General features: G+C 37.0%; 2 long non-coding RNA genes across 2 annotated transcripts; both read right to left on the bottom strand.

The window, feature by feature from the left end:
- Positions 1–3,178: 3,178 nt before the first annotated feature.
- LOC122191953 lies at positions 3,179–5,585 on the bottom strand. Its single transcript, XR_006182496.1, has 3 exons — positions 5,525–5,585; positions 4,805–4,912; positions 3,179–3,189 (listed from the first exon to the last, which is right to left on the bottom strand). It is a non-coding gene; the product is annotated as an uncharacterized LOC122191953 (long non-coding RNA).
- An 871-nt stretch (positions 5,586–6,456) lies between these two features.
- LOC122191954 lies at positions 6,457–8,246 on the bottom strand. Its single transcript, XR_006182497.1, has 3 exons — positions 8,230–8,246; positions 7,371–7,428; positions 6,457–6,481 (listed from the first exon to the last, which is right to left on the bottom strand). It is a non-coding gene; the product is annotated as an uncharacterized LOC122191954 (long non-coding RNA).
- Between the last annotated feature and the right edge of the window lie 12,500 nt (positions 8,247–20,746).

Below are 20,746 nucleotides of genomic sequence, written 5' to 3' on the forward strand. Positions count from 1 at the left end.
CTGCATTAATCTATGGCTTTTAATCAGAATAACAAAGGTTCCAGTCAACTGCTACATAACACACTAGGAGTCATTGGAATTACTTGCTGTATGTTATCCACATTGCTGTTATTCCCCCCTCCCCACCCCCAAGACACACACAGGAAACAGCTCATTGACAAGCACATTGTTTAGCAGCTTCGGGTGCCACATCTATATAAACTCGTGCCCATGCCTGTTGCATTGCCTACTACACTACTAACCCTAACCAGGTCAGGACCAAATAACTGCACGTATACACCAATATGATGAACAGCAAAATGAAGTTTATTACACGTGAACTCTAGCTTATAAACCCTAAGTGCATCGTCTATGCCCCAAAAGCATGTGCTACACATCAATCAAACAGCTTGGGAGGTCCTGCTGCGTCACACACCGAGGGGTGTCACACAGTCACCTGCTGCAATTGCCCCGCTCCAAGCTCAATAAAACATACCCATTACATGGCAATCTGCCAAATAATCCTACTCTAACCAATTAACCTATTGCCTAAATGATCCCAATGTCCTAAATGTGCAATCTACATAAAGTTCGTTGCCCATATGCCCAGCTTTACCAGTGTTAATATTAGACCTAATACAATTATAACTGAACTACAACTAAATGCAGTAGAGTTAAACATCCCCGTTTCTTTGGTGTACCATCCAGGTCCCACCAGTTGTGTTCTCCATCCTTCTTTACTCTCTCTCTCGGACGTGATGCATCTCACTTTTGCCATGGTCAACCGTGATGAATGTTTTCTGTCCACTGCCTCTGATGCAAGTTAATAGTTGGTGCAAGTTATCTCATGTTCCAACAGCTTCCTTACCAAAGCAAGATTCATTCCAATTGCAGCTGGTGATAGGTCTTTAATCAGCATATAATTAGCCTGGAATAACTGTTGTGATGTCACCAACACTGAAGAATGAAAGCCACATCCTGGTAAAGTTATAGACAGAGAGATTAGACATTAGAGTGATTGCTGATAGGTCTACTGGCACTGTCTATGAATATGAAATTACAAAGGATCCTTATACAAACAAATCCTTTCCCAATATACACCAACATTGTCTCAGGTACCTCATTGGAGTGTACCTGAAAATGACAAACATTTGTTCGATATCAAGGCAGATGTCTCGAGCTTTCAGAGTATTGCTCTCACAAACAAATCCTTGTTGCTTGTTTTCCAGGCCTCCATCTGGCCACCTGTCCCTGAAGGGAACCCATTCTGATGCCCACAATGTATACTGCAGTGGATTAAGTACAATGCAGATGTGTATAGGCATATAGGCCCATTCTGGGCCTCCGTTATCGTTCCCTACTATCAGGAAGGTCTCCAGTACTCTTCCTTCCTCTATCAGGCCACATCTAAACTTCCCACAATCTGTTAGTGCATCCCTCTTAACTCCTAAATGCAAATTCACCTCTCTCCTTCTTTCGCTACCCTTTTCAGTCACAACAGGAAGCTACAGGCTCCACATCCCTCCCCCTCTGCCTGTCTCCCTTTGATCAAGCACTGACTGTTGTAGAGGCTTCCAATTGGTTGCATGCGCACTCAATCTTTTAAAAGGATATGTAGGTCAAGTCAATGGGTCCTGATACAGTGGTAGGGAGTAGGTCCAGCAACGATCATCATTTTGTCTTTCTCCATTGGGTGCAACCTGAGCAGACGGTGCCGGCCAGATGCCACCTTCTCTTTCAGGAACAATCAGGGTGGATGGTGCTGGCTGGACGCTATCACCCAAGCACCTGTAAGTTGCATCGCTTCCCTTTCCTTTCCTACCACCTCCCTAACTTTTGACCAATCTGTACCCAAGCCTTTTCCACAGTCCCCACCCCCCTTGTTTCCACCTCTAGAGAGGAGGCTAGCATCCCACCCCTTTTTCCCCAGCTCACTTCTCCCCCTGTCCCCGCAGGTGGTGTTAGATTACACAGAGAAGGATACAGAGGTTTCCGTGGATATGGTGGGGGGACCATATCCCCATTTCAACGACCTTGGATTCCTGCACTCAGGCAATTTTGCAAGATAAAAGTGCAGACAGTTGAGTGCTGCCTTCTACTTGTTTGTCTGAAGCTGGAGCCGAGGGGGGAGCCGAAGGTGCAGATGAGGTGTTACGCACTGTAGTTGAGGGCATATTTGCGGTGCTCTCTTCCTCAGGGGACCTGCAAGAAAATACGCTCCCCGTGCCATTTCTCCCAGTGTTAGTAGATTCCAACCCCATCATAACACGCACCGCCTCAGGAATTTTGCCCTCCTCCCTGGCCACTCTGAGAGCTCTGAGGATCAGCTCCCAAACTTTAAGCTCTGCAGCTTTTTGCTCCTCCATCGCGTGCTGCACAAGCATGGATGTAAACGAATCCCATCTAGTGGGGTCTAGAATGTCCTGAGGCAAGATTCCACTCCTTTTCCAGGCAAGTAAGTACAGCTGCAATGTCCTTCTCAGAAGGAGCATTCTAGCCAAAATAGTCCTTTCAGAATTGAAGGATTACCTTGACAACTTGCTCCATCACCAGCACAGCGCTGATGTCCTGATCCGTGAGCAACCTGCCACCACGTCACAGGCTATCACCACTCCCAGCTATGGGGGTTGTGCGAAGACTCAATTTCTACCTACCTGAATATATCAGTGGTCCACAGTATAGGCATATGTAGTCACCACAACTATTTACTGCCTTTTCACTGCTGTTGAAATAAATCAAAATAAATCAATTTAGCAAATGGAATCCCTCCCACCTCTCAGTACCATCCACAAATTAAGAGGACATGAAGTATCAAGTGAGGCAAATTTTAGATTCTGAATGATTTCGGGGGAAATCACTCTAATTCACTGTCAGCGATATAGAGCTGAATACTGCTGGGACCAGCAGACAGTATGCATGCTTCAACTAAGTTCAACCATACTACCTGAAGAATGCATATTCTATAATGAACACCTCAATCTAATTTTGCCTTCAGTTTTGTCTCAGATAAAACTAGCTATTCCAATCAAAAGAGAGTTCAGTCTTGAGCTCAGTGAGTGAAGTGGACAACTGGTGAACCAGAACCAAACCAGAACATAAGAATCTTGGCAAAATAAATGCTCAGTATTGTACTATAGAAAGAGACAACCGTTTTGCTGAGCTTCATTTTTTCCTTAGAGAATTCACTGCTTCAAATACACCCTAGGTCAGCTGAAAAAAAAAAAAAAAAAAAAAAAGCATAGCACAACTTCTAGCTTTCCATTTACAGACATATCACTGTCTTATTATTACTAACAGTCAGCAAAGGATTAAGTCATAATTCTGCAGATGAAGAAGGATTCATTGCAGTGTTTGCAAAAGCTGTGAAGGCATCCAAAGCATGACAGTTTAGAGAGTTCACATCCTCTGAGACCATAGCCTCAGGGAACATTGCTCTTTTCCTTTGACATTCAGTAAATATTCACAGGAGGCTGGACAAGGGGTGAAAACACATTCTATTTGCACTCGAGAAAAAAGTCATAAAAAAAAAGAGAATCAATAAATAGAATTGTTGACAACTTTTTACTGAAAATTCTCTACCTAAATATCATATTTGCATCTTATTATCACTGCTTATTTTACTGTGCAGCATATTTCCCATAGTTGGATTTAACTGTAAGGTTAATAATTCAATGGATATTTTCTTTCAGGTATTACTACCTACTTTGAACACATTAACATTCTGCAGGAACCAAACTGTTAATAGTAAATAAATATACACATATAGGAAAATTCACTGTTGCTCAGAAAGTTACCATTAAGTTCAACATTAAGCAAATTCTCCAGCCATGACTTGGACTGCTGATTTGAATATTTATTCATTTTCTATAGTGTTGTAGCCTGATATTCTTGCCTCCCTGCTTTAATGCCACAAAGTAAGTGAAATAGTTACACATATTTAATAAAACCAGAAATGCGGTCTCGTCCTACTTCTTGCATCTCCCCCACCCCAGTAAGGACAACAGGAGAGTCACTATGGACTTTAAGTTGGAAAAACTTGAAAAAAGTGATAATAAGTATTAATATCACAAACCTCCTACATAAGTTTACTTAGCTTGAGCTAAATCAAACAGGAATGTAACAGAATTTCTTAGCTTTCACTAATATCATGCTCTTGACACTGATGTATTTTGCTAAGAAAATATAACAAGAAACTCTCTTGAAAGAAAGTAATCTTTGTTCTTTTTCTCCCTCTGTCCTAGCTATGACTTTCTGGACTCTTGCTATGTTGGATCTAGGTCTGATCTAGAACTTTTGTTTGTTTTCCAATACATTAACTGGCTGACCCTCATTAGTCACAATATGCATAAGCAATATGTGCATTCATAGGTCAGATGAATAGCTATGTTCCCTTAACATATCTTAATCTTTCATTTTAAACAAATGCTTGTGAAGAAGGTACAATTAATAAGATATATAGATGTTAAGGAAGGAGATTCGAGTTCAGCTTCATTCACAAATACTTTATGAATACCTACCACACCATCAACCTACAAGCAATTCAAAGGATGCTGATTCACATGCATGAGACATTTTAACCAGAAAGATGGGAAAACAGGGAGAAATACGTGTCAAGATGAGTGCTCTTGGTAATGCTACAGAGAATGAGAAAGGCAAATTGCATTTTTCTGGAGAATAATTCTTAGGGCTAGAGTAAATTGGCAGCTGCGGACTCTTCAGCCCTGGGTAGCCCATATACCAGACCTAAATGTTCCAAGAAATCAGAGATCTAGTTGTTAAAGATTATTTTTCTCATCTACTGTTTTCTACATATTGTTATACTTACTTGAGTTAGCCATTTACAATTTGATGCATTGGAGAGACCCCTCTTGCTCCTCTTCTCCTGTTGTCTTGGTCTTCAGATCATGGATACAGCACCATCTCAAAGCATGATCTGAAGGAAAAGCACCAAGGTTTTCAAAAATAAATATTTTATGAGGAAATGTGTACACATTTTAACATTAGTTATGGTAATAGCATATATGTTCTCAGGTAATACTAAGACCCTCCAAAAATACATACTGTCCACTACTGTTTAGTATTTGCAGTTTAAATTATGATAAATTGTAGAGATCTATGCAAGTAGCATTAAGTGATCAAAACAAATATACTACAGATATGGTTAAGCTCTTTATAGAGGTCTGAAAATTATTTTGTAATGAATCTTTTGCATCTGTAGTTTAATAGGCTGATCTATTCAACAGATTTTAATGAATTAATAGTCTACAATATGTAATATCAAGGATTAAGCTGTGGAGAAAAAACACCCAGAAATACCTATACAGGAGCATATGTAAGTCACATCACTATTTTCAGAAAATTCATCTAGTTTTTTTGCGAAGTGTTACTAACGAACTTGTTGTGTACAGCACGCTATACCTAGGTTCTACATCAATCATTTCAGCAACGTAAAAAGAAGAATCGTTGTGCTATAAAACTAAAGTTCTAGCATAAGGTGCCTATTTCAATAAAGAACTGGGAGAGAAAATTGAACCAAAAATGTTACCAATTTGAATTCAGCATCTTCTTCATGCCACAGTGGATATGCTCAGGTCTCAGGCTGGAAAAAGTGGTACTGCCTGGTGCAATAGTATAATCTGAATTCAGATTTAAGAGTACTCCAACTGAAATGCTAGAAGAAAGAGACCCAACACTTTTGGGGAGCAGGTACAGACAAATGTCTAGTGTTTTAATATCCTCACTGCTACAATAGAGCAACTACTTCAGCTACTTTCTGGCCTGTGTTTTCCAAATGGCAGCTTTCAGCATTGAGATCCTGCAATTTCTTAAACAAAGAAAAGAATTTTCCCTTTGTATATCAGTAAGGACCATGATCAAGAAAACTATTAAGCTTCTGCTTATTAAATACAGAGTTAAAAAGACATCTTGCAATACAGGCTTTCCAGATCTTTAGTCATTCTCATCTCTTCTTTCCTTATCTGGATCCCATGTATTAACATTCTTGTGCTTTGACTTCATCACTGTGCTCAGCATTTGCTTCAGTGCCAATTTCTGTCTGCCATCTCTTCAGATTTCCATGTTTATTGATCTCACTATTACATTATTCCTTTATGATGATCACTGCACTTAGAACTATAGTCATACTTCTGATGAAATCAATTGCCCTAGAATGACAAAAACAGCAATGTAGTTTTTTTTTTTTTTTTTTTTTTAAATATATAGCTATCTTCAATAGAGGTTCAAATAAAGTAATATTGAAGACTATTCCTTAATTATTTTTTAAAGGAAGCAGATGATTTGTCTGCCTCTTAAAATTTATTAAGGGTAGCTATAACTACTTTTTCTGAATTATGAAAAAGTCAACTAAAACTAAGCTGGATTTTATCATCATGATCACTGTTAAACTCAGAACCTGCCTCTTTTAAAATAAATATGCACATAAGGAGAGAACAGTGTTACCTTAGTTACGTATGCAAAGCAGTCCAGAGTTCATGTACAACTTCTGTGAAGGAAATAATGTTATTATGAGACCTGTCTTAAGAAGCATACTTATACAGATAAAGAGATGTCAGATGAGTATATCTGCCAAAAGCAGTATTATAATTAAATGAAGTTTTTGACTGTTTGAGCTAAGTTTTTCATAATAGAACACACAATGTTAGACAAAAAAAGCCTGGAACAAATGAAGAGGGGAAGGAGAAGGATCTTCAGGAATAGAAGAGAAGCAGGAACTAGGACTATATTCTTATGTGCAATTAGGTGAAGGCAGTGTAGTATGTACTGTCTTCTGGGTCATTGTCTTTTTACTCATTCTGAGTGAAGTTGTCCAGAGCTCAGGCTCAGCAACTTTGAAACAAGACTTGTTTCCCCTCAGTGTAGTCAACTTTGTATGGAACTGATGTCAATCAGTAGTTTTTTTTTTTCCCCAGGCAAAAACACCTCACTGTGAAACCTTCCTCTTTAAAGAGCCCAAATAGTACAATTTAAGACATATTGTCATTAACTCACCTTACTGGTTTTAGCGTATTTATATTTGACTCTAGTTTTATTTTATGATCAGTACATTTAGCACCCTTTATGAGCATCATTAATAGGCGTTCATTAGTAGCAAGCATTTTTTCTTGATAAGGAATTTTTTTTTAAATCTAGGCATTTGATGTTGCTTGCTCCTGCACTATGTTAATATAATCAAAAATACTTGCATTTTCTACCCATAGAAGATCATATTGAACAAATCCTCTGAAAACAGAAACGTGGGCAGTCTCATCCCATTACACTTCCCGCTGCTGTTTCACTGAGCTCACTGTACTCAGAATGAAAAGTTATGTGAATAACCTAAATGCGGAAATAACTAATTATATCAGAGTTGGAATTACAATAGGTCAGTATACCGTAAAGATTTTGAAGTATCACAAATATACCACTCATTGTTTGCCTTACGCTCTTGCCCTGTAAAAAAAAAAAAAAAGGGCAAAATACTCAGGCAAATATTTACACTGTTAATTTATAGTTCATACATCCTGTTTAGGCAGACTATTTTAATAATATTAAAGCAAATCAGGTTCATCTTTACTCACCCTTGATTGATCAGTGGACTTAATTAACAGATAAAACAAACAATACACTATGAAGAATATGCTTCTTGAGTTTAAACGCTGCCACCCCCCCAATGTCTAAGAAGCAGGGAATACATTTGGATGTACAAGATGTTTACATTTGTGTTCTTGTTCTTTGACATATGATATTCCTAGAGTAAGTTTTGACTGCAAACACTATCCTATATTTGTCCCTATTATCTGATATTAAAAATTCAGGACTGCGTAATCTGTTTTATGTCATGCAGTAGGAAATTTGGAATTGTATTTATTCAGTAGCTGTGAAAGAATAAGCTGTTTATTAATCTTGTCTCCTAAAATTCTAGAAATTTCAGTTCTATGTCACTTTCTGCATAACTCAGTTCTGCAAGAACTTTTTGCACTTCTGCTTTCATCAGTTTCAAGTTTCACAAAGTTACAGTATGCTCCACCTCTCCCTCATCTCCTAAGATGCAGCAGCATACTATTTTATGATGGGTTACAAGCATTTAAAAGCTACTGTTTACATTAGCATTCTTTAAGCCATTTTGTAATGCTATAAAGTGATAGAATGCATAGCAAAACTAGCAGAGTAGCACAATCCTAGGCTGCAGCAAATGAGAACAAGCCCAAATGAAGCAGCTGTAGGTACAAAAACAGAGGAAGAAATACTTACTCAGATATGCAGACATCTCCAGAGAGATATCCTCTGCCTCCACTGCCGACCCTTAAATGAGGTCTGGGAAGGGGTGGATCCTGGCTCCACCTCTTCTGGTCACACAGGTGCATTGCATCGCATGAAATCACCTGGGTTGGCCCTGCCTTCCCACCAGGAGTTCAATCACTGGTTCAGGCTGTGACTTAGCATGTCTGTTTCACATTTCTTCGGTCCTCCAAGCAGGCATCCTTCTAAAAAGCACTCACCAGCAATTATTGTATAAATCTGGAAAGCAGAAAGGTGTAATTAGCTGGGTGGAACATAAGCAATCACAGGAACAAAGATAATCAAAGCAAATACTTTGATCTACTGTATCTTTAGTTATTGGTCTTATAAACTACTACAGAGAAAAGAATGTGATAGTGAACAGTGTTGATTTTTTAGTTCTGAACTATAGAAAGAAAATAACTAAATGTAAAGAAAAAATGGATACATTTTTTATTAGTGAGATTAAATTTAAAACTTTGTAATGGTTTGACTTCATTTTGTTTCATGAGAAAGCTTTCATTTTAAGGGTACATAACTATACACCTACATATGCCTTCTCTCCTACAGTTCTTTTAGCAGACATCAAAATAATAGTTATATTTGGTTGTCTGCCAGAGGCATACTAATAATGTAATACTTCTCTTCCCTACTATACAGTTAATCAATAGTAGATCTATGTTTGCTGCTGAAACAAAGAACTTTAATATCACAAAGAGTTTGAGAGAAAAAAAAAAAAATTAAAAATGCCTTTTTTTTTTTTTTTTTGGTAGAAGATATACTAGGAATGAAATCAAAGCACTTTAACTAGTGCTATTCCTCCCAGTGCAAATGTCAACATTTTCTCACATGAATCATAATGTACAGAGATGTGTTTAATGACCCGAAGTTCCTCTGAGATATGAATATCAAGATAGGTTGTATTTGGCCTTTAGGAAAGCCAACCAACAGAAAGAAAGTGATGAAACCTTTTTGATTACTGTACGGCTGCTGATGGATGATCTTAATATCTTCTGTTGCTAGGTATGTTTCATGCATCACCAGTAGAGAGTTTTATTTTTATAGCAAGAATATCTAAAACCAGAGCTAGCTCCTGAAAACAGATAATTTGTGCAAGTTAATAATAATAATCATCATCATCTTCTGATTTTTTTTTTCCCCCACTAAAGAGGGAAGGGAGACTACTAACAAAGTGGATGAAAAGTATAATTCAAATGCAAATGAAGCTAACATTTTTTAATCCGGTTTGGGTCAACTGATTGGTGTTCATATTTGTTTCTTTTCCATTTTTCTTATGGTTCTTTTAAGGTGTTGGATAAGATGGTAAGTAATAGAATATATGTATTCAGTTTTGTTTTCAGTAAGCAACTAGCAAGGATGAGTTGTCTTGACAAACTGTAAATAATGCTTTAGGCTCTGTTATAAAAACAGTAGATCAAGTTCACAGACAAGACAAACATGTAACTCCCTTTGATTTCAGTAAGTTGCATTTAGTTTCATGATCTGCGATAGTGTATTTTTTTGGGGGGGGGATAGAGGGGTGAAGGGGAAGAAGGGCTTCATTGTATTTATCATGACTATTCCAAAGATCAGGACAAATGCACAAAAATAACAATGAAGATAAGACTAATCAAATCTTTTAAAATTTTAAGAAGCACTCTTGTTTTGAGTCAATTCTTGTTTTAGATAAGCCTCTTTACTCATCCCTGTGGCACAGTGAAGCATTAAGCTACATTTAAATGTAAATAACTTCTGAGGTGGATTCAATTTACTTCAGTAAACAACAAGCACATGATGCATAATAAATGCAACAATACACCAAGCACCAAATTCAGAATTCTTAGCCTCCTAATTACATACAGTTCTTACATGTGATAGTTTCCTTTTTTGATGTTTTTTGTATCCAAGTATGTTCAATCTATTTTTAATTAAAAAAAAAAAAAAATGAGATTACTTCTGAACTTCAAATGTAAGAAGGAAATAAGGTAATATAAACACAATCTACAGGTAGTAAGAGTCAAGAATATCTACACAAATTATTCAGAAATACAGATACATTCCAGAAGCATGGGAAGGGCTTTGAATTTATCTTTGCTGATCTAAGTTCATCAGTAGAATACATTATGCCATATTTGTCTTTCTGAAACTTCTGACTGGCATATAAGTGAATCATTTTCAAATTTAGGCCTCTCTGATAAGACTCCTGACTTCATATTGAAAGTACAATTATAGTCTACTTTGTTTACTTCTGAAAAGGGGAAATATATTAGTCATTCACTGCCTGGAACAGATGGTGACTCACACTCACCAAGCGTGGGAGACAGAGTTGCTACTGTGGGTCTCAGATTTTGGGCATATGAATTGATAACATCTTGACTTATGAATTTTTTTTTAGTCCATTGGAGTGAAATGCAGAAAAGATAAAAGAAAATTTACAACATTATGAAATTGCCACTCTGAATCTACTTGAATTGCTTGCTTACTGTTGAACAAGGAGAAACATACCGTAAACAGAATTGTTTCCTGCTGGTTGACAAATTTCTGAAAATCTAAGGAATCTATGACTTAAGCAATTTTATCTCAAATATCTTTTTCTATTGCTGGATAACAATGACATGATGTAAAATTTCTTAAAATAATTAATAGCAACTTGATAGTACCACCAATCCTTTTTCCATCCATCCTGCCAGCACAGTAGGGTAGCCCATAGTGTTGGCGCACTAGCTTAGGATCTGTGAAACCAGATTCTACTTCTAAATGGCTGTATGAACTGAAGTAAGTACTTCAACCTGTTCTGTAGACAGAAAATGCAATGTTTTTGGCAAAATAACTTGCACTTAAATCAGAATCTACTCCCAAAGCAGAGATTTTTACCTTGGACTTAATGAAGTGTTAAAAATCCTTGCATATTTCCACTGTGTTTATTTTTCACAGAATCACAAGGTTGGAAATGACCCACAAGACCATCCAGTCCAATCATCTCCCCATCACCACTGCCGCCACTAGCACTAAACCATATCATGCAGCGCGTCATCCAGATGCCTCTTGAACACTGCCAGGGACGGCAACTCCAGCACCTCCCTGGGCAGCCATTCCAGTGCCTGACCACTCTCCGAGAGAAAAAGTTCTTCCTTATGTCCAACCTAAACCTCCTCTGATATAACTTGCGGCCATTGCCCTGTGTTCTGCTCATTGCCTGGGAGAAGAGGCCAAATCCCTCTTCACAACAACCTCCCCTCAGGAGGTTGTACAGTGCAATGAGGTCTCCCCTGAGCCTCCTCTTCTCCAGACTGAACAATCCCAGCTCCCTCAGCTGCTCCTCATAAGACTTGTGCTTCAGACCCCTCACCAGTTTTGTTGCCCTTCTATGGACATGCTCCAGGACCTCAGCACCTTTCCTGTAGTGAGGAGCCCAAAACTGAACACAGTACTCGAGGTGCGGCCTCACCAGTGCTGAATAGAGGGGGATGAGCACCTCCCTGCTCCTGCTGGCCACACTGTTTCTAATGCAGGCCAGGATGCTGTTGGCCCTCTTAGCCACCTGAGCACAGAGCACACTGTAGGCTCATGTTCAGCCGAGCATCAACCAACACCCCCATGTCCTTCCCTTCTTCACACTCATCCAGCCACTCATCCCCAAGCCTATAACACTGCATGGGGTTGTTGTGGCCAAAGTCCAGAACCCAACACTTGGCCTTGTTGAACCTCATCCCATTCCCCTCAGCCCAGTGGTCCAGCCTGTCTAAAAACCTCTGAAGGGCCACCCTACCCTTAGGCAGATCAACACCACCACCCAGCTTGGTGTCATCTGCAAACTTGCTGAGGGTGCACTCATCCCCTCATCTAGGTCATCAATAAAGATATTAAACAGGATGGGCCCCAGTATTGACCCCTGGAGGACACGACTTTTTATGCACATATGCCTCTATTTTGTAGACTCTTTATGAAGTCTTATGTTATACCAAAGAAACGCACTCTCACTTTGCCATGGTTTCCAAAAAGGGCACCCTGAGACATCCTAGAAAATTATATATTTTGGTCTACAACTTAGGTCAAAAAAGTTAAGTAATAGTTACTATTCAATTCTGTGGATACAGCCTTTTAGATAGTTTAGCTATAGATCTATTCACTGTACTTCCAATTAGTTTTTGGATTTATTTATTTATTTTACACTTCCTGTAGTTTTCACAATTCCTTTACAAAACTATCTCACAGTGATTGCTCTGATTTTCAGGTTTCTCCAAATAAAAGTGAAGTATCACCTCTACTACAAATAGGTCTTTTGTTTCTTTTCTCTCCATAAAATAAATGTTGGCCTTCTGGAAGTCTCAGTACCATTAATTAGCAATTGAAAGTAGTAATTGTGCTTACAGCAGATGGATTTTACAGATGATGCGTTTTGTACCTTATGATATCACAAAAACCTCAATCACAAAATGATTACATCATAGATTCCTGTTCCTACTTGTATGGGAACTGCTGAGTCACGGCCTGAACCTCTGATTGATCACCTGATGTGAGCCATGAGTCAGCCAGAGGAGCACAGGTGAAGGCAATTCACCTGTGCTGCTGGAAGGGGTGGAGCCTGGCTCCACCCGTCCTGGACCTATTTAAGAGCTGGCTACCACAGGGGAAGGATCTCTTCTGGAGATCACCTCTCTTGGTGTCTTCCTTCTGGTGAGCTCAGCCAAAGGGTAAGCTCTTCCACTTATTCTCTTTTGTGATCGTTGTTTACCTTGCCTAATTCTCTTGATTATATTGTGATTATAACATCTTGATATCTATTGGTTATACAATTATATTGTGATTATAACATCTTGATTATACACTACTACATTTTTGAAAAAAAAGTATATAAAGCCTATTGTATAATCTAAGAATTTTAGATTGTTATAATCACAAAATAAACAAGAGAGTTAGGCAAAGCAGGCTATGAAAACAAAGGAGAATAAATAGAAAGGAGAATAAATAGAAAGCTTACCCCTATCCTGGGCTCACTCACAAAACACCAGCAAAGGCAACCTCCAGAAGAGATCCTTCCCCACTGGTAGCCAGCTCTTAAATAGGTCTAGGAGGGTCCACCCCTTCTGGCAGCACAGGGGAATTGCCTTCACTTGTGCTCCTCTGGCTGACTCATTGCTCACCTCAGGTGATCAATCAGAGGTTCAGGCCATGACTCAGCAGTTCCCATATACCTATCAATAAATAAAATTGTAGTGTGTGCTAAATATTGAAGATTTACAGCATTATGATTTTACTACAGTAAAGCTGCAATACATACATTTTTTTAGCTATTCAGTTTTGAGGTATAGCTCTTGATGGCAAAATCTAAGGGCTCCTTTTACAGACTATAGTAATAATTTGGACAGATATAACTGCTCAGTACAAGAGAAGCTTATTACAGGTATTATGGGAAGAAAAACTTAATTTCTAAAAAACATTCATTTGTAGAGTCAGAAATCATATATTTTAGTCAGACTGCTTAGCACTGAAGACAAGTAAATAATTTACTTAGATAAATTATCTTCTTCCATTAACTGAGTGTATGCAAGTAAGATCATTTTTTTTTTCCTGTAGTTATCCATCATTCATATTCACTCCACTCCATAAGTTTTGAGCTATTTTTCAATTTTTTAAAGTGCTCTGTGAACTCTGCAAAGATGCAAGTCTAGTCTGTCAGGAGAAAAATGACTATGATTTTCAGATCATTGCCTGCATGTGGCTCATTCACAAACAAAAAAATAATATTATAAGAAAATATATTTTTCACTTGCTAGATTTCTCTCTACCAATTTCTTTGAGTAGAAGTTCTATTCTACAAATATCCAAACTAGCAAGATAATATAAAAATGCATTTATCTTATGAAGAAAGATTCATGAATTCCTTTCCCCAAATATTAGGGACAGTTATCCAATATTCATTATTTTTTATATATCACCTGATCTTTTTTTTTCTTTTAATTTTTATTTTTATTTTGATATACTTTACATTTTGCAAATCCCTTTGGAATAGCTATGTATGGTAGATAAAACTTTTACTTGCTTAATGTAAAATAGTCAGGAGCCAGACAATGCCTACAAATGCAAAGCAAATTCTCTCTTTTTTTTTTTCTAATGAAATATTGTCTATATTCTTTTTCATTTCTTCAGCAAACAATAAGACTGTGACTGTCTCTTTCAAAACAGCTTAAGCTAGCTTTACTGTTTCTATGACTGTGGTATCTAATTCTACCCTACTAAATGTGCTGTGGCTTGTTCTTTGGAAATGAATGGTGTCTACAGATAGTGAAGCCTCTAATTACAAAATTAAATATAGTTGAAATTAATCTAGATTCTTTGCTTTAAATATATAAATCCTAGTTTGATATTTTCTGCATGTAATGATATAGAGTAATTGTGTGATTATATTCACCTGCAGGGTGGGGAAAAAAAATACATATGGAATGACACTATTCACCAGACTTCTAGTTCTCTTTGCAAATATACTATTATTAAAAAACAAACAAACAAACAAAAAAAACCAGAAATTTTATATCTATATTTTAGGTCACTGAGGAAGGAGAAAACAGTGTTATGTCTCCCTGGTCTTAATAGTGTTGTGCTGCTTGAAGCAATCTAATTTCAAGAAAAAAATTACATCCTACGTACATCTGTGTATAACCAAGATGTTATAATCACAATATAATTGTGTATAATCAATAGATATCAAGATGTTATAATCGCAATATAATCAAGAGAGTAAGGCAAAGCAGACAACGATAACAAAAAGAGAATAAGTGGAAGAGCTTACCCTTCGGCTGAGCTCACCAGAAGACACCAAAAGAGGGGATCTCCAGAAGAGATCCTTCCCCTCTGGTAGCCAGCTCTTAAATAGGTCCAGGAGGGGTTGAGCCTGGCTCCACCCCTTCCAGCAGCACAGGTGAATTGCCTTCACCTGTGCTCCTCTGGCTGACTCATGGCTCACCTCAGGTGATTAATCAGAGGTTCAGGCCGTGACTCAGCAGTTCCCATACAATCTGCAAATATTTGTGTCAGCACACACAACCTCTGGCCACTCCAGCAGCTCCCAGGACCAGCATGGGCAACTGTGCCCAGTGTAATTCCAAACTGCAATTCACTGACTACAGATCTTGGCAGGTATAACCCTGACCTCTTGCACATCAGAAATTTAAAAAGTACTCCCTGTACTCCCAGGCTTATCTCTCTGGCACTCCGGTCCCTTTACACAGAGTTAGAATAGGTTATTTCATGTACCAAGTTTTCCCTAAAAGCAGCTGATACTACAGCAAAATTGAAATATGGTAATCACATATTAAAAAAGTGAACAAACAAACAAACAAAAGCCACCACCACCAACAAAAAGTTACCTATCTTGTATACTTTTTAAGACACAGATTTGAAAACAGCTCTCACTTTGTTTCTCTGCTTTTAACGCTGATACTCATTCTGAATGTTACTGTGCTCCTCTTAGAGCTATGGTTGCACATGAAGACATTGATTTCCACTTGGAGGTAAACTCAGAGATGCAGCATTAACAATATCTCAGTTACATTTACACTACGGGGGAAAGAATATCATCGGCTGTGCAGTGTAAAAATATCTTCATTCAGGCACGTGGAAGATAATTTTGTATCAATGAGAGTATCAGTTTTGCTCATCTTCAAACCTACAAAAAATTTTGAACACCACTCTTGGTTTCTTGTAAAATGGTCACAGATATAATGTGTATTCCTAACACTTAAGACTGAGCTGCCAATGATGAACATGGAAAAAGAACACCACTAGATGATGTGTCTTCTATACATAAACTTCCTTCAGGAAAGATGTTTTGATACAAAAAAAAAAGAAAAAAAAAAGAAAAAAAAGAAAAAAGAAATCAAGCATAATCAAGCATGCCAATATAATCATACTTTAAAAGGAAGAGTAATAATAATCATCTACATCAATTGGAAGAGCTGATTCATTCACTAAGTTCAAGAAGTCATAAATTCTAACCTACCTACACTGAAGAGTGACAGGGAGATTTTGGAGTTCATGGTCTGGTCAAACAGGCTGGATCCCTTGTAACTCACCTCTGTTCTTATTCCCACTATGGTATAAAAAAAGATTTATCAATCACATGTAACCAAAGTACTAATCAGAAAGTAAATGGTTTGTCATATGAATGGAAAAAGGAAAAATGACACAACAAACAGTCAATCACTATGGTATGATTCTATTATTCTGTGAACCACAAGTAAATGTAAAACAACAACAAAAAACACCATCAACAATAAAAAGCAACCCAACAACCCACAATTCAATACCAGTGCAAGTAATGTCAGTCTAATATTTTATCCCACAAAGATACTTTTCATAGTGAATGAGAACTAATCTGAAACAATAATTTGAATAAAAGATGATAGAAATTAAAAATGCATGCTGAGCCATAAAACCAGTGCTAGAATAAATAAATATACTGTTGAAACCTCCCTAGTTCAAACAATGCAGTAACACAGTTTAATGAGAGCAAGCATTTTGTGAACCTGTGTTTGTTTCTGTGCAAGTGGTAGTGAAACACAACACATAATGGCAGAAGCAAATTAATAAAACCATGGATGCAAGTTTCTTTTATCTTGAGGGTATTGCTATCCAGTTGTTGACAGTGAAACTGACAGACCACAATATTATCAGTGGTTGCTCATCGTTTCTTGAGTAAGAGCTTGGATGCAGTTGGGTGGCTTGAATATTTACCAGAACCCAGGCTTCTGGGAGAAGATTCACTAAGATCAAAATAAAAGAAACAGCAGAGAGAACCTTTTGCATTTAACATAAAAAAATTCTAATGAGTCACTTGCATAATGTTTCTCAAAACTGAAATTCGTCTTTCCTCATTTCTTATGTTTGATGAAGAATCTTTAGTTTTCTTCTTTGTGATTTGAAAATACATTCTCTTTATGTAGCTAAATTCTGTGAATACGTAGTATATACAATTAGATTTTGTTGTATCTTATGTTCTTTCCAAGTCTCAAAATAAATATACATTTATATACAAACTGTTTCTCAGGCCAGATTTGATATGATAAAACATGTTTTTTACTAGTTAATTATATAATTGTCACCAATTCCAAGACTCAGATGCATAATGGCTACTGCAAGAATATCACAAATAAAATCAGTGATTTCAATGCTGCAAAGAAATCTATAAATTTGTTTATCTGATTGTAAAATACATATGTTTAATCAGTATTTAATACATACAGGGCTCACTGAAGAGTTTTTGTAGCCATACATTAAGGAATTGGCTGCATTATTAATTGAATATGAATGTGGGAGTTAAGGATGGAAGACAAATACTTAATAGTCATTTACAAAGATGTATATATTCAATGTTGGTATTGTAAAATAAGAACAGATGAAGACAACTGAGGTAGTAAATAACTTTTTCCACAATTTCATTTACACATCAGGGAACAGACTAAAACAGTGCATTTCCTCAGGTGACCAAAGTACTTATTTGTTTGTTTCAAAGTCCTTATGAATTGATACTTCATAGATGATTGAAATTACATCATTTCAATTATTCAAATGCATACAAAAAATGCCAGGCTTTCCTTCTTTGACTTGCCTATTAATGTGTATTTCTAACACAGCCACTTGTCAACAAATACTGGCAGGAAAAATAATTTCACATACGCTATAAGCTCACTGAATCGTGCACTGTTTTTGATTCTGTTTGTTTGTTTGCTGTTTTTTTTTTTTTGTTGTTGTTGTTGTTCTGTCTGGTGAACATTTAGGATTGGTTCTCTCTGGTGCTATCCCAGTACAAACATAAAGCAGAATAAACACAAGGGTGACATTTACATTATATGTCAGCATAGAAATGACATTTACATCCTCTCAGAAACCTAACATTCTGCAAGCAGAAGAGCTTTTATAAAGAGGATTTGCAGAAAATGGGAAGAAAGAATAATGAGACTGGGGGATTTTGATTATATACGAAATACCTGGAATAAATTTTCATAATGAAATCTGTTTTGTTACCTCATTTGGATGCTGTCCATGTGATCAAACATGAAAAGGTAAGAGAGATACAGATATGTAAGTTCGTGTCCTATTCCCATAGAGTTATGTCATCAATGACTTAAGCAAACTCAGGTAAACTTATCAAGAGGATAAATATCCATCTGGCACTTCGTATAAAAGCATCACAATTTGAGTTAGCTTGTATACATATATGTATTTGTAGTTGTGTTTATTTATACTTACAGAAAGATAAATGAAACACTGAAGACAGTAAGAAAATACACACTGATTCACTAACTAAAAAGAAGGTAGACTAAAGTAACAAGTTGGGTCCATTTCTGACTGTGGGAGAATCTGAAAATTTTGTTTTCAAGTAAAAATTGAGTTTTGCCAAGATACTGCCACTAACATATTTGGGGTATGGCCAGGATACACTTGCATGAGCATTTTTTTAAGCGTAGCCTACAGGTACTGTACCTAAAAAGGAAAGAAAAAACTGCTTGCTAAGTTCCCAGCTACAAAGCTTGGCAACTATGTAATCTCACTTTTGTTTCCTAGCTTCTCTCTAACAAGTTCAACTCATGGCTCAACTGAAACCTCTCAAGGTCCAGCACCCATATTGATGTATTGCTTCCCTGTGTAGTGTGGATGTTGCAGTGAGACAATGTGATCACATGTCTTTCCTCAAGTTGGTTTCTGCTATCAGATAATTAAAAACACTGAAATACCCTCTTTGTCTGCAATACATTGTTTACTTAAATGCTGGAAAGTTTTACTGTTAATATTTTTAGTTGTGAGAAAAAATGAAAGTGCTCTTCTTGTAAACTGAAGATTTTCAGTTAGTAAATGAAACCCATTTTCAATTCTGTACAGAAAGGAAAAACTCCATCACTGAAAGCACAATTTGACTTTAGAGTCACTGTCTGTATTCTGTTAGTCATAGTATTTTAAGTGTACGGTTCAGTAACACTTTGTAGGATATAATGCATATGACCCTTCAAAGAAAAATGCCTGAATGGCTTCTAAGCTGTTTGCAAGGTTGGAGCAGAACACTGTAGCAAAGATTTTCCTATGCAGTGTTGCTTATTTTACTTCAGTAGAAACAGCCATTGTTTTACATAATTAATCATTTATTTTAAATCAGTCAGCCTTCTGAATTGAACAAATTAATTTACAGTAACCACTGAAAATTTCTAACAGTTGCAACAGGGGAACCTGGTCAACTGTGCTTTATGTGCCATTAGGCCGCATGGAGATGAGAAGCAGAGAAGGAAGGAGAGAGGTGAATGGAAAATAGTGGAAGATATTTCCTGATAATAGTGATACAAAAACATATATCTGCGGCTTTGAAAGGTTGTCAGGTACACTCTTTCCTTTTACTGGTGAGATGTGCCATCAAAAGCAAAGGAATATGTTCCTTATTCCTACAGCAGAAAATACAGAAGCTTTTCTCCTTTGTAGGCAATTGTGAACTAACTGAATTTCTTTTTACTCTGGAATTCCAGGTTTTGCTTTGAAGCCACCCAGATATCTAAGCCCCTTATAAGGAGATGTCCCAAAGCTTTACAATAAGTCAGTTACTCCATTCAGACATAGCAGTAGTATTTGTAGCAATGATTAAATTGATCTGCAAAGGAAGCAAAGCACTGTGAAAGGTTAATCCCATACCAAGGATGCTGAAGTTATCTAAATTATCCAAATTCTGTTTCAAGTACAGGGTACTCTTTTTCAATTTTGCATCCTCTACACTAAATTGATGGGAATTAAAAAAACACATAATAATAAAACATATAAATAAAACTCATGCAGTGATGTATCCAATTTTTTCAAGATTTTCTATTAGCTAATAGGTCTGAAGGGCCTTTGTTCCTACTTCATATTTACCACGTTTGTGATGAATTAATTAAATACTATATCTGCAAAGTTTTGAAAATACTATTTTTCTATTTGAAAATAGAATAGTTGCAAGTTTTAAGCATGTAAGTTCCATAGAGCATAACCTGATTTTTTTTTTTTTTTTTTTCCACTGTGTTCTTTTAACATTACTGTAAAGACTGCTGAGGAACATGTGAGTATGCAATCCAAGCTTTTACACTGGAAGATGTCAAAAATAGTCATGCTTACATACTGACCTTGTTTTGATTTTTCTTATGTGGAAGAACATGGGGGCACTGAAGTGTCATTTTCTAGAGCTGCCCTGTTTCTGTGAAGGAATGAGGTGACCAGATTATGGGTTATTTGATCACTTGGGTGAACTTGTTCTGGTGGCAGTGCAAAGTAATCAGAAACTCCTTAAATACAAATTTCTCTAAGAATGTCTTAGAATTTTAAAATATCCATGCTTCTACATTTTATCTGTAATTCTGTGTCCTCGATGAGGACATGAGAGACAAGATTATAGTAGGATCATTTTCTTCATCTGCACAGCCTGTGGCTGGCTTGGCAGTATGGAGTCTCTCAGAAAACAGGGATGAGGAGCTCCTAC

Source organism: Lagopus leucura, unplaced genomic scaffold (assembly GCF_019238085.1).
Source record: "Lagopus leucura isolate 7727_CA_CO unplaced genomic scaffold, USGS_WTPT01 92-1_obj-0_obj, whole genome shotgun sequence".
NCBI classification, from domain to species: Eukaryota; Metazoa; Chordata; class Aves; order Galliformes; family Phasianidae; genus Lagopus; species Lagopus leucura.